A 14,253-nucleotide genomic window follows, 5' to 3' on the forward strand; every position below is an offset into this window, starting at 1 on the left:
TGACAGGAATACCAACATTACCTAACCTGTCCTATCCTGATTGCAGACTCACAGAATAAATGGCAACTATGTCCTTTTAACTCACTAACTACAGTATTGTTGGTCAAAGGTGCACTTAAATGCTTTTGATAGTGATGACTATAGAGAAAATGAAATATAAATGCCTAGTGACAAGTTTCATTGTAACAATTGGTATAACCCCATTATTAAAGAGATGAATGTATTCCTAAACAAGAGGTAATCACATGTCTAAAGTGTCTTTGCCCCTCACTTATTTTGTTAAAATGCTATTCTCATTTACTTCCCATCTTTTCCTCCTGGTATGCATTAGTAACTATGGAAACATCAGGATACGAGAGTTTCAGTATCTCAACATTCCCAAGTTCTTTTAGAGTATGAAAACAATTTCTATCATGGTTTTGGGAAAGAGAGTTGTTGCCATTACAAATGAATGCAAGACCAAAAAAAAAAAATCATGATATAATCAGACAAGCACAGATTTTAATCAACATCAGATAATGGTTAGGGTTCATCTTACCTATTTACGCTATGTACCAAGACCCAAGTAGGGGCTAGAGAAATGTCTCAGACATTAAGTATACTTGCTGCTCTTATAGAGGACCCAGGTTTGGTTCCCAGCACCCATCTCAGGCAGCTTACAACCATCTAAAACTCTAGTTCCAGAGGATCCAATTCCCTTGTCCTGTCTCTTTAGATACCTGCCCATGGTGCACATACAGACAGGTAGGCATACACATATGTAGGGTTAAACGGGGTTCCACATCCACTCCACCACAGGGCTCAGACCACTCAGGGAGGCAGGACACAGGCGTTTTGACTCTGTTTACCCCACACTGTGTCAGGCTATGAGAAGCCCTGGGCCACCTCCCCGTGGGTGGGGAAGCACAGTCTGAGTTCCCAGGGACAGCTGGAGCTGGCTTGGGGGTCCCTGGGCCATTTGGTTCTCAGGCTCTTGGACACCCAGGTGCCGCTGGAAGCCGCGGAAGAGCAGAGAATGCAGTGGGGGCCCATGGGGTGGATCTAGCCTGGGGCCAAGGAGGAAGGAGGTGAGCTCTGGCTGGTTCCCTCCAGGAGGAGTTCTTGGCTTGTTGGCGAATAGCAGTCTTGAGCTTGGTGGCAGTGGTGGCTGGGAGCATGGAGAGGCCTTGTAAGGGAGATTAGGCCTTTTCTATGGCTCCCCACAGCGGGTCCCATAGCTGATGACTGACAGAGCACCGGGATCAGCCTTGAACTCCAGAACAATTTCATAGTTGTGAAAATAATAACTTAAGGTTTTGTTTTTCAATTATTTTTGTCTATTATATGGCACAGATTAAATCCTAAGCTGATCCCTACTCAGAATAATGTGCATTAGGACTGGAGAGATGGCTCAGTGGTTAAGAGCACTGGCTTCTCTTCCAGAGGACCTAAGTTCAATTCCCAGCAACCACATCGTGGCTCACAACCATCTGTAATGTGATGCCCTCTTCTGGTGTGTCTGAAGGGAGTGACGGTGTACTCATACACATTAAATAAATAAACAAATCTTTAATATGCATCAACTGTGAATAAAATTAATGCAGCTATATTGATTCAAAATAATTATCTTCACAGAAGGAAGCATAAGGCAAGAGAATTGCACAGACTCCCAACTAAGATTATCTACAGAGAAAGACTGTCACCGAAGCAATTATCAAGCTACCTGCAAAAACAAACAGATAATAGACTAAATTAAAGGAGCCTTGGATGAAATGCCCTACAATGGGCACAGGGAATTTGTAGAGTCCACCTCCAGTAGAAAGACAGGCCATCAAGTGAGGGGTGGGGTTGCCATTCCACAGTCAAAAACTCTGACCCAGAATTGTTCCCGTGTGAAATAATTGCAGGGACAAAAATGGAGAAAAGCCTGAGGGAAAGAAGGTCCAGTGACAGGCTCAAATTGGGATCCAGGTCAAGGGGAGGCCCCAAGGCCTGACACTATTACTGAGGCTATTGTGTGCTTACAGACATGAGCCTAGCATGGCTGCCCTCAGAAAGGCCCAACAAGCAGCTGATAGAGTTAGGTGCACATACTTACACCCAACCAATGGACAGAAGCTGCTGACCCCTGTGGTTGAATTAGGGAAACTCTGAAAGAAGCTGAGGAGGAGGTCAAGCAACACCGTAGGAAGACCAGCAGTCTTAATTAATCTGGACCCCTGGCATCTCTCAGACACTGAGCCATCAGCCAGGCAGCATACACCAGCTGATATGAGGCCCCCAACACACATACAGCAGAGGACTGCTGGGTCTGGGTTCAGTCAGAGATGTACCTCAAGAGACTGGAGGCTCCAGGAAGTGGGGAGGTCTGGTGGGGGGTGGGGAGACATGCTCTTGGAGATGAGGGAGGAGTTGTAGGATGTGGAACAGTCAGAGGGTATACTAGGAGGGGGATAAAGTCTGGAATATAAAAAAAGATTATAGAATAAGTTTAAAGAAAAAGAAAAAGAAAAAGAAAAAGAAAAAGAAAAAGAAAAAGAAAAAGAAAAAGAAAAAGAAAATAATGTGGGATCTGATGGCAAAGCTCATAGCACGCCTACCTCCCATCCACCCCCTTTTCCCTGGTCAATATAGTTACTATTTTTACTTCTTCCAATGGGTAATTCTTTCATTTTAAATCATACATATAAACTTGTGTTTTCTATTTGGTTAACCATAGATCATCTCTCTTAACTCTCTATTTTACAAAATGAAATCGTTAGTTTACTGTTCCCTTCAACCAACTTTCATCCCTTCCTCCAAACCAGCATCTGTCTCTCCACCTCTCTGTTTTCATCCTTGTCCAAACCAAAACTTTAACAAGCCTTGTTCTTCCCTACTTCCAGCCATGCCAACTTTAAATTCTACTATAGCCAGAGAAATTCTTTTCATTATACCTCAAGTCAATATAATTCTTTGATGACATCATTGAAACACATAAATCAGCTTGATAATCTTGATGGCATCATTGAAACGCATAAATCAGCTTGATAATCCAGAATCTTGTTTCCGTAGTTGGATAAGTTAGATCTTATTCACTAGTTTGCTGTACATAGATGCCATACAAAACGTTTTGATATTCTTGTAGTTGATGTTTTTTTTTCATTGTTATGGCTCCCTGAATCAAAGCAACTGAACTTGAAACAAACTAAATATCTTTTCCTTGAAGATTAGTGCATCTTTCTAGACTTGATAAACATGACAAGCAACATTTTCTCTCATCTGAATCCTGCAAATACATTTTTCACACACACACACACACACACACACACACACACGCACACACACAAATTCAAAATTCAACAAAAGGCCCACTATCCTGAATACCAGTATTGATACAGGAGCGATCTCACACAAACCTCACCTTGAAGTGAAAGTCTGAAATAGAAGTGTAACACCGCTGATACATGGGCTTAGATAACTAATTCTTTCTGGTATTGTTTGCCAAGCTAGCCTCTTCCTTCTGTTTTCAGTGAGACTACACTCTACAAACCACCATATATGCAGAAGGATTATATTAAGGAACCAGGTTTCTTACTGTTAATCCATTGAGCAACACACTAATAACAATGAGAATACTTGACACCTAAATCTTGGTTTATAAATAACATTCCCCACCCAAATGGACCAAGATTCTTAGCAGAAAACACTAATTCAAAAGGGTTTAGGCAACAAATAAAATGAGTTTGAAACTTCTTTCTTTCCCCTAAAAGAAAAGAACTGTTCAAAGAATTATGGGAACATGTTAAAAAGACACAAGAGCCAGATTAAAAGGGTTCCCCCTGGGGGAAAAATAGAGAGGGGTCCCTATGGTAAATTTGAATATCACAATAACAGACTGAAAATGATTAAATGAAGTAGAAAGCCATGAGTTCACATTGACATGAATGAATGATGAGACACTTGTCTAGCAGGGGAGATACCATGATTATAAAAGTGGTTTTTTTGAGGTGAAGCTCATGTATTGGACTCTGAATGTGCTGTCCCCTTTGATTTCTTCAAATATGAAGAACTTGACTACATAATGTGTGGAAATATATGTTCTTCCCCCAAAATAAAAAAAACAGTACATTTTATGAGTGTGTGTGTGTGTGTGTGTGTGTGTGCAGTCACTTATTAATTGTAGAAATAGATGATTGATAGACAGACATACAAAGAGTCAACATTTCTTTCTGCCACATACTTAAAGTTGGCAAGGACAAAAAATAACTTTGCATTAGAGAAAATACAGAAAACTTCACCCTAATCAAATGAACAAAGAGAACATCATCAATAATAAAACACAATGGGCTGGAGAGAGAATTCAGCGGTTAAAAGCACTTGCTGTCCCTGCAGAGGATCTGAGAGCAGTCCCAAGCACCCACATCAGGTGGCTCATCATCATCTGACTCCAGTTCCAGGGGATTCAACACCTCTGGCCCAGAGGGTCTTATCCCAGCACAGATACTTATACCTACATCTAATTTAAAAACTAATAAATCTTTTTTTTAAAGCAAATAAAACAGTGAAATAACATGCTCCCTGGTAAGATATCATGAAAGAAAAAAGCATTATTTCTTTAGTGTTTCTGCCCAAATTTCATAGCTAGAATGTAATCATGAGGAAATGTCAGAAAACTCACTTACAAGGCAGTTCACAAAATAACTAGACTATTATCTTCAAGTATTGAAAATTGAAGGCCACTGAGCAGGCGTTAAAATAAAGTGCAACACTCGATTCTGAATTGAATTCTCTGACTTAAGGACACTACTGAAAAAACTGGCAAAGCCTGAGTGGGGCGAAGCAATAGCAATGTTATAATCTAATGTTGATGGTTATATTATAGCTTTATAACACACAATTTTTATATTTTAGAAAATGCACATAAAAGTGTCTAGAAATAAGAGGGTATGGGGTGGGTGATGTTCTTTGTAATGTAAAACTCTTCTGTGGGGTTGGAACTCTTTTGAGGCTTGTGAAAATGTCTTGTGGAGCAGGCAAGATGTCTCGGAGGGTAAAGGCACGGCTTCTAAGCCTGAAGTCATCAGTCTGATCTCCAGGACCCACATAGTATAAGGTGAAAGCCAATTCCAACAAGTTGTTTTTTGTTCTTCACGTAGGCACCATGGAACATGCACACACACACACACACACACACACACACAAATGTAAAAAATAAAATGTCTTCTGGAATATTTTAAACAATGAATTTAAATTCATGACATCAAAATATCTCTCTAGCAGAACATCCTGCTACACTAATCTGCATAATTATAGTTATAGCTAAGGAGTCACAAGAGGACTAGGAGTAAAAGCTAATGGCAGAACACTTACTTGGCATGCCTGAGACTCTGGGTTGAAACTCCAATACCACACAAAAAAAAAGAATAAATAAAAAGCCAACAGAATAAGTAGAGTAGAATACTCAAAAAAGATAAGAAGAAAGAACGTGGGGGAGAAGCAAAGAACAGAGTCAAATAGAAAACACAGAATAATATCATAGACTCATATCAAAGCTACATCAATACTTATATTAACTATAAATACCAATTAATATGCAAGGGCTGTCAGATTACATTATTTTATTTTAGAGACAGGGTCTTTTGTATTAGATATTTTCTAATATCTAATGCTATCCCGAAAGTCCCCTATACCCTCCCCCTGCCCTGCTCCCCTACCCACCCACTCCCACTTCTTGGCCCTGGTGTTCCCCTGTGCTGGGTCATACAAAGTTTGCAAGACCAAGGGGCCTCTCTTCCCAATGATGACTGACTAGGCCATCTTCTGCTACATATGCAGCTAGAGACTCAAGCTCAGGGGGTACTGGTTAGTTCATATTGTTGTTCCACCTACAGGGTTGCATCCCCCTTCAGCTCCTTGGGTACTTTCTCTAGCTCCTCCATTGGGGGCTTAGAGACAGGGTCTTATTATGTAGTCTTGGCTGGTCTGGAACTTCTCTATAGACCAAACCAGCTTCAAACTCATAAGAGATTCATCTACCTTTGCATCCTGACTGCTGAGATTAAAAGCATGCACCACTACGCCTGGCCCAGACTAGATAGATAGATAGATAGATAGATAGATAGATAGATAGATAGATAGATAGATAGATAGATTAGATTAGATATTTTCTTTACATTTCAAATGTTATCCCCTTTTCTGGTTTCCCCTCTAAAAACCCCCATCTCCTCCCCCTCCCCCTGCACACCAACCCACCCACTCCCACTTCCTGGCCCTGGCATTCCTCTATACTTGGGCATGTAACCTTCACAGGACCAAGGGACTCTCCTCCCATTGATGACCGACTAGGCCATCCTCTGCTACATATGCAGCTGGAGCCATGAGTCCCACCATGTGTTTTCTTTGATTGATGGTTTAGTCCCAAGGAACTCTGGGGGTACTGGTTAGTTCATATTGTTGTTCCTCCTATTGGGCTACAAACCCCTTCAGCTCCTTGGGTCCTTTCTCTAGCTCCTTCATTGGGGACCCTGTGCTCTGTCCAATAGATGTCTGTGAGCATCCACCTCTGTATTTGTCAGGCACTGACAGAGCCTCTCAGGAGACAGCTATATCAGGCTCCTGTCAGCAAGCTCTTGTTGGCATCCACAATAGTATCTGGTTCTGGTGGTTGTTTATGGGATGGATCCCCAGGTGGGGCAGTCTCTGGATGGTTGTTCCTTCGGTCTCTGCTCCACACTTTATCTCCGTAACTCCTTCCATGGGTATTTTGTTCCCTCTTCTAAGAAGACTATATTTTAACAGATATGTTGGTTACTTTTCTATTGTTAGGATAAAAACATCTTGGCCGAGTTAACTTAAGGAAGGAGGAGTTTATTTGGGCTTATGACACCAGAGAGATGAGTGTCCATTGGGGCTGGGAGACAGCAGGCAGGACAGCTGAAACTGCAAACTGAGAGCTCACATCTTGAACCACAAGCAGGAAGCAGAGAGTGCACTGGGGATGGCTAGGGGTTTGAAGCCTCAAAGCCTGCCCCCAGTGTCATACCTCCTCCAACTAAAGCCAAACCTCCTAGTCCTACCCAAATAGTATCACCAACTGAGTACCAAGTATTCAAAAATATTCTCATTCTAATGAGGGGCCATTCTCATTCAAACTGTCACAAATTCAATGGTTGATAGCTTGTTTAGTATGGATGAAGTCCCGAGTCTGATATTCAATGGAATAAAAAATGTGCCCTTTAAATATATATAGAGATGTATTGAAAGTAAAACTAAAAATGTTATGCAATATAAGCAATAAATATATCAAAGGCAATGGCTACATTAATTAAGGCATAGGTATTATACACTTCAACACAAGAATATAATCAGGGATGCCGGGTGGTGGTGACGCACGCCTTTAATCCCAGCACTTGAGAGGCAGAGGCAGGCAGATTTCTGAGTTTGAGGCCAGCCTGGTCTACAAAGTGAGTTCCAGGACAGCCANGGCTACACAGAGAAACCCTGCTTCGAAAAACCAAAACAAAGAAAAAGAAGAAAAAAAAGAATATAATCAGGGATCAGAGGTAGGGAGAAGCATTTCATAATAACAAATAACCAACTCATCAATCAACAGAAGCAACTCAATTACTAGTCTACCACTGGAGCATAAGGATCTGAATTCAGACCTCCAGCCCCCCCCCCCCAGCACTCATGTAGTGTCAGATACAGTGGTATACAGCGCTAACTCCAGTTCCTTGGCCAGCCAACCTAGCTAAGTCAGAAAGCTGTAGGTTCACTGAGAGATCCTATCTCAAAAAGGGTGGGGGAGGTTGATACACAGGCAAGAGTTCTCTTTTAAATAGTAGCATGGTTTTTATGAGGGTAACCAATGACTTTCTGATTAGAGTTGAGGCCAGGTTCATGAGAATGAATTTATGCATGGTATAGGAAACCTGACAAAAAAACCTAGATTTAGGAAACTAGGGAGGCCTTTGTATGGGATCTACTATTATTTTGCTAAATGGATATTTTGTGCCTTTCAAATTGCTTCCAGGAGTATTTGTGTTTATGCTCATAAAATGATATTATTGTTAGCACTGGTGAGAAGAACCTGGTTTTGCAGTGGTCAGCACTTACTATAAAAATTCATAATTGGTCAAGGTGCTGGGAATAACTGACCAGTGAAGGCTAAGAAATGGTGGAAATTTTGTACTCAAAATATTAAGCAAAATCTCTAATCAATAAATTGACTGACCACAAAGCTTGACAACCCAGGCATGAGCCTGTTGTGTGACACTATCCCTAGAGAGATGGGAACCAATAGCTATTCACCCCAGAGAGGGATCCCACAACAGATCAAAGTGCAGATAGCACCAAAGTGTCTGAGTGTTGCAGTAGTATGGGTAAGTGGTTACTTACTGGAGCAGAAACGACTCCGAGACAGTTACCCTCATCACCAAAGCCCACCCCAGCATGGGTGAGAGCTCACAAAGCTGGGGACCTGGAGCACACTGCACAGCCTGCAGGCAGCTCAACAGGTTGGACAGAGTCCTTTCCATGTGCCTCAGTGGGTCTGACCATGTTCAAGGCTGCTCAGCTAGTTTAAGAGAGTCAACGATCCTTAGAGTTTATATGTATTTAGGGGGTAGAGGCTTAGGGAATCGAGTCAATTTCAGAGACTCCATGAAGCTATTGAACTATTTACTTCCTGACTTTTTTGAGCCAGGGTTTCTTTGTGCAGTCTTGACTATCCTGGATGTTTCTCCATAGACCAGGATGGCGTACAAACTCGGATCTGCCTGGCTCCGCCTCTCAAGTGCTGGGGTTAAAGGCATGCACCACACCCTACCACCCCCACCCCTGACTACTTCCTGAATTTAACAGCTTCCCTGAATGGCAGGGTGTTTCACACAGCAAAGCTCTTCAGAACATCCGGTTGTTTCACCTCCCTTGGAAACGTCCTGTGTCGTAACAAGACTTCTTCCAAGAGGGAAGGCTTTAGTCTTAGAGGAAACGGCTACACAACAGAGCCCTGAGCAGTTAAATATAAAAAACATGTATTTTTAAATCAAGTAGAGATCCTTATCACACTGCAGAAAAAAATTAAAACTACTTAGTACAAGCATATCCCCAAATAAAAACAATAAAGATTTAAGCAGAAAAGAAATCAATAACCCTATATACCTGAGAAGACAGGGATCAGATTCTGTGTTACCAGCACGCAGGAGGCTGAAGCAGGACAATTGCCTTGACTCCAAAGCCAGCCTGAGCAACAGAGCAAGTTCCAGTCCAGCTCGGGTCATAAGACCCCAGTCTGATGGAGGCTGTTCCTCAGTTGAGATTCCCTTTGCCAGGAGGTGTCAAGATGACAAACAAGATTATCGCCTGCATAAGGTTTTCCGTTCTGGACTCTCCATTCTGTTCCACCCATATATATTCCTTTCTCTGTGCCAGCATCACATTATCTTGATTACTGAGAGTTTATGGGGAGTTTTCCAAAATGAAAGCACAAGTGTTGCAATTTGCAAAACTGTTGGGCTATTCTGAGTCCTTTGCATTCCCACACACTGCATTTCCATATACTTTCAGAAACAGGTTGACAGTCTATTTCTCTTTAAAACCTACTAGAATTTTAATAGTGAGTTTATGTAATTTATAGATCACTTTGATGTACATTGCTATCTTAGGAAAGCTGTTTTTCAATTCATGGACATGGAATTCCTCTCCATATCGGTAGATCTTCTTACATTTCCTTAAGTAGTGATTCATACTTTATTTCTACATTCCCCTATTTATTTGTGTCTATGTGTCGCTGTAGTGAAATGTAGAGGTCAAAGGAAAACACCTATAAATCAGTTTCCATGTGTGTCTCAAGGATGAAACTTGGGTCATCAGGCTTGGCAGTAAGTGCAGTGCCTTTACCCACTGAGCCATCTCATGGCCCTCATAGTTTTTGTGTATAAGTCTACATATTCTTTTTGTTGTTGTTAAGCTTAGTTTTGAAACATTTAATTTCTTTTGGTATTATTGTGAACAGTGTTCTCTTTCTAATTTTATTTTTCATTTTCCTTGCTATTCTGTACAAATATTTTTGAAGGTTTATTCATTTTATGTATGAGTACACTTTAGCTGTGAGCCACCAAGAGGTCGCTGGGATTTGAACTCAGGACCTTCGGAAGAGCAGTCAGTGCTCTTAACCGCTGAGCCATCTCTCCAGCCCCCTATTCTGTGCAAATATAATTCATTGTTTATATTTATCTTTTCCCACATACACCTTTTTTCATAAATTCTGACTTTTTACATCAATGATCGTCAACCAGAAATCAAGTTGTTTGGTTCCTTTCTTACCAATCTGAGTGGTTCCTATTGCCTTTTCTGTTGTGGAAACACTGGCTGAGAGTGCATGGTGCTGGAGAAATGGCTCACCTTTAGGAGCCCTTGCTGCTCTTTAGGAGGTGCTGGGTTTCATTTCCAGCACCCACATCAGGCAGCTCTGAGGAACCAGTGTCCTCTTTTGGCCTCAATGGGCAATACATGCATATAGTATACTCACTTCCATGCAGACATACATAAAATGAAAATAAATCTCTTTTTTACAAAATAATCTACAAAATGTGTCCAGTGGTTCCCTGCAGAGGAGTAAAGAGTCTTGAACGTAGAAAATTGGGAATACTGGAACAAGCTGGAGTGAGGTGGGAGCAGACAGATTATGCTTTGCCTGAGGAACCTAAGGTGATGTTTAAATGACCCCATATTTTAGATTCTTCCTATAGGTCTTAGGTGGAATATAAATTAATAAAGTTAATGGATATTTGCAAGAAAAGAACCTGCAGTGTAATTAGCAAAAGTGAGTACCATTAACTTCATTTCTGGCCTTAAAGAAGAACACTCCACTCTTTCATCGCGGAAACACTGATGATGCTATAACATCTATACAGATTGCTTCATGTCATTCACACTGAAAAACTTACCTTCCATATAAAAATAACATAATAACAATAACACCAAGAAATGTGTATCATGTTTTGAGAAGAACTCTATGAAGCCCAGGCTGGTCTGGAACTTAATATATATCCCCCAACACACACACACACACACACACACACACACACACACAAACAAAAATTTAAAGAAATTTTAAAATTAAAACCCATGGGCTAGAGAGCTGGTTCAGTGTTTGAATGCCCCTTGCACTTGCAGCGTATAAGAGCTGGTTTCCTAGAACCTACATGGTAACACATGACCAACTGTAACTCCAGTTCTAGAGGCTGTGAAACTCTCTTCTGCTCTCCAAAGGCACTGCACACACATGGTGCACATACGTGCATGCAGGCTCAGATACAGAAAATTTTTAAATAAATCTTTAAAAAAAATAAAAACCTAGAACAACATGGTTACCCAGGTAGGTAACATGGGTTACATAATGAGACCATGTGAAAACAAAACTTAAAAACAAAAAAAATGATTATCTGATTGGGTTTTTTAAAAAAACCGAAGACCAAATATATACTTTCTATAAAAAGCATACCTTGGGTCAGACAGATAGTTCAGTGGGTAAATGCACTTGGCACTGAGCCTCATGACCTGAATTTGATCCCCAGGTCCTATATAGGAGATAAGGAGATCTGACTCCTGTAACCTGTGCCTTCGGATCTCCACGCGTATTTTAACTTCTGTTCACATGCGGGTTAAATTCATTAAGTAGTAAAGAAAAACAGAGGAACATATCTTAAATACAAAGCTACATACAGATTACATTTTTAAAAGTTGAAGATCTATCATTTTAACACCAAAAAAAAAAAAAGAAATCTCTTGAGATGCCATCAACATCGAAGCAGATTGCAGAGCCGAGAGTAGTAGTGCATACCTGTAACCCCTGCCCTTGGGAGGACAAGGCAGGAGTCAAGGTCCAGGCTGACCTGGTTACACAGTGAGCGCCTGCCTCAAAAAAAAAAAAAAAAAAAAAAACCATAATAGATTTCAAAGTACAGAATACAAAGTTCATGAAAAAAATCGGAATTTTGTGATGTTTAAATGACCAACTCAAGGGAGCATAAACTGGTGCTGGGCAGTGGTGGCGCACGCCTTTAATCCCAGCACTTGGGAGGCAGAGGCAGGTGGATCTCTGAGTTGGTCGCCAGCCAGGGCAACAGAACAAGTTCTAGAACAGCCAGGCTATACAGAGAAACCATATGTTGAAAAACTAAGCAAAGGAAAACATAAACTGAAATATTTCTATACCATTATTTGTTTTCTGTTACTGTTTAACAAATTACTACAAACTTGATGAATTAAAGCAGCATTTATTTCATTTTTTCCCTTTTATAAAAAGATGGTCAGTGGCTTCTGAACTAAGTTCTCTATGCAGAAGTTAACAAGGCAACTTTTGGTAATCAAGGTAACTTTTTGTCTATTACGCTAACTAAACAGGGAAAGAATATATGTTCAGGTTTCTTCAGGGACTTGGTGGATTTTATTTCCTTGTAACTGTATGACTGAGGTTCCACAACAACTTGACCTATTTACCAACTTATCTAATAGGCACTTCTAGAATACTCCAATCACCAATGGCATGGAATAACTATCAACATATACCATATACTGAGCAAGGAAACAAGTTACAACATATTGTGAAGAAACTATAATATTAAAATATATTATCTCTGACTACAAGCAAATTAAGAGTTGAGAACAGAAAGACTTCTAGAAAACCCTAAAGTATTCCAAAACAGAAGACCACACTTATAAACAACCCGAAGGTCAAAGAAGAAATCATGGAAAATTCAAAATAATTTGGAAGTAATAGAAAATTAAAATACCCTAAAATATTTTAAAACTTCTGGAACACTAAGCAGCAGTACTTGGGACGAGAAAGAGAGGTTTATGATACCCACTGATTATGTTCTCAAATAAGAAGTCTTCAACCAGTGATCTCATCTTCAACCTGAAAAAGCCTTGGTCAATAAGAACAAATGAAACTCAAAGTAAGCAAAAAGATGGAAATTAATTATAAATAAACAAAAACAACAAAGCTCCAGTCAATTGCATTAGGATAAAAGGGAAAACACGTAACAATGTTAGCACCACAACAGATTCTATAGACATTTAGAAGTAATAACAGTTGACTGATAAATTCATGCCAAGGCACATGAAAATGACTAGAAAACAAATAAATTTTTAAAAATCCCACAAACTGGACTGGAGAGATGGCTCAGTGATTAAGAGCACCAACTGCTCTTCCAAAGGTCCTGAGTTCAAATCCCAGCAACCACATGGTGGCTCACAACCATCCATAATGAGATCTGACGCCCTCTTCTGGTGCATCTGAAGACAGCTACAGTGTACTTAGATAAAATAATAAATAAATGTTTTTTAAAAGATCCCACAAACTTAGGGCTGGAGAGATGGCTCAGCAGTTAAGAGCACTGACTGCCCTTCCAGGAGGTGAGTGTTCAGTTCCCAGCACCCACATGGCAGCTCACAACTGTCTATAAGTCCTGTTCCAGGGGTTCCAACACTTTCACACAGACATAAATGCAGGTAAAACACCAATTTACATAAAATAAAAATAAAATTTAATTTAAAAATACTTCCACAAACTGCCAAAGTTCATTTTTAAAAAAAGAAAAGCATGTAAGGGCTGGAGAGTCTGCTCGGTGGTTAAGAGCACAAGTTGTGCTTACAGGGGACCCACCTGCATGGTAGCTCACAACCACATACAACTCTCCTTCCAGAGGATCTGACAGCCCCTTCTAACCAACTTGGGCACTAGGCACACATGTACTACATATACATACACTCATGCAAAACACCTAAAATAAAATAAATAGAATTTTAAAACAAAACAAAAAATTAAGTATGCAACTAGGTATAGTGGCCCATATCAGTAAGCTCAAACCTGGGAACCTACACCGTGCACTTGAATTGAATGAAAACATGGCATGAGGATTATATCTAACAATGGTGTTAAGAATCATAAACAGGCTGGAGCTGCGTGTGGTGATGCATTCCTGTTATCCCAGCACTGAAGAGGCTGGAGCAGAAGGATCTTGAGTTTCAAACCATCTTAAGGTACTTCCTGAGTCCAAGGCCAGAGTGTGTTACATAGGGCTATCCTGTCTCAAACAGAACAAAAAGAATTCTAAACAAAACTTCAGCCAATCAAATTCCACACAATACATTCAAAAGTATAATACATCATAACTACAGTAGCTTTACCTCAGATTAGAAACTTAGTTTAATATTAAAAATCCAATTAATGTAAGTCACCATATTAACAAACTAAAAATTAAAAGTTAGAGTTGGAGAGGTGGC

The 14,253-nt window shown here is 40.3% G+C and overlaps 1 pseudogene; it reads left to right on the forward strand.

The window, feature by feature from the left end:
* Window positions 1–3,917: 3,917 nt before the first annotated feature.
* On the forward strand, window positions 3,918–4,061 carry LOC115063240 (annotated as a pseudogene).
* Window positions 4,062–14,253: the final 10,192 nt, after the last annotated feature.

The sequence above is a fragment of the Mus pahari genome, chromosome X (assembly GCF_900095145.1).
Source record: "Mus pahari chromosome X, PAHARI_EIJ_v1.1, whole genome shotgun sequence".
Classification (NCBI taxonomy): domain Eukaryota; kingdom Metazoa; phylum Chordata; class Mammalia; order Rodentia; family Muridae; genus Mus; species Mus pahari.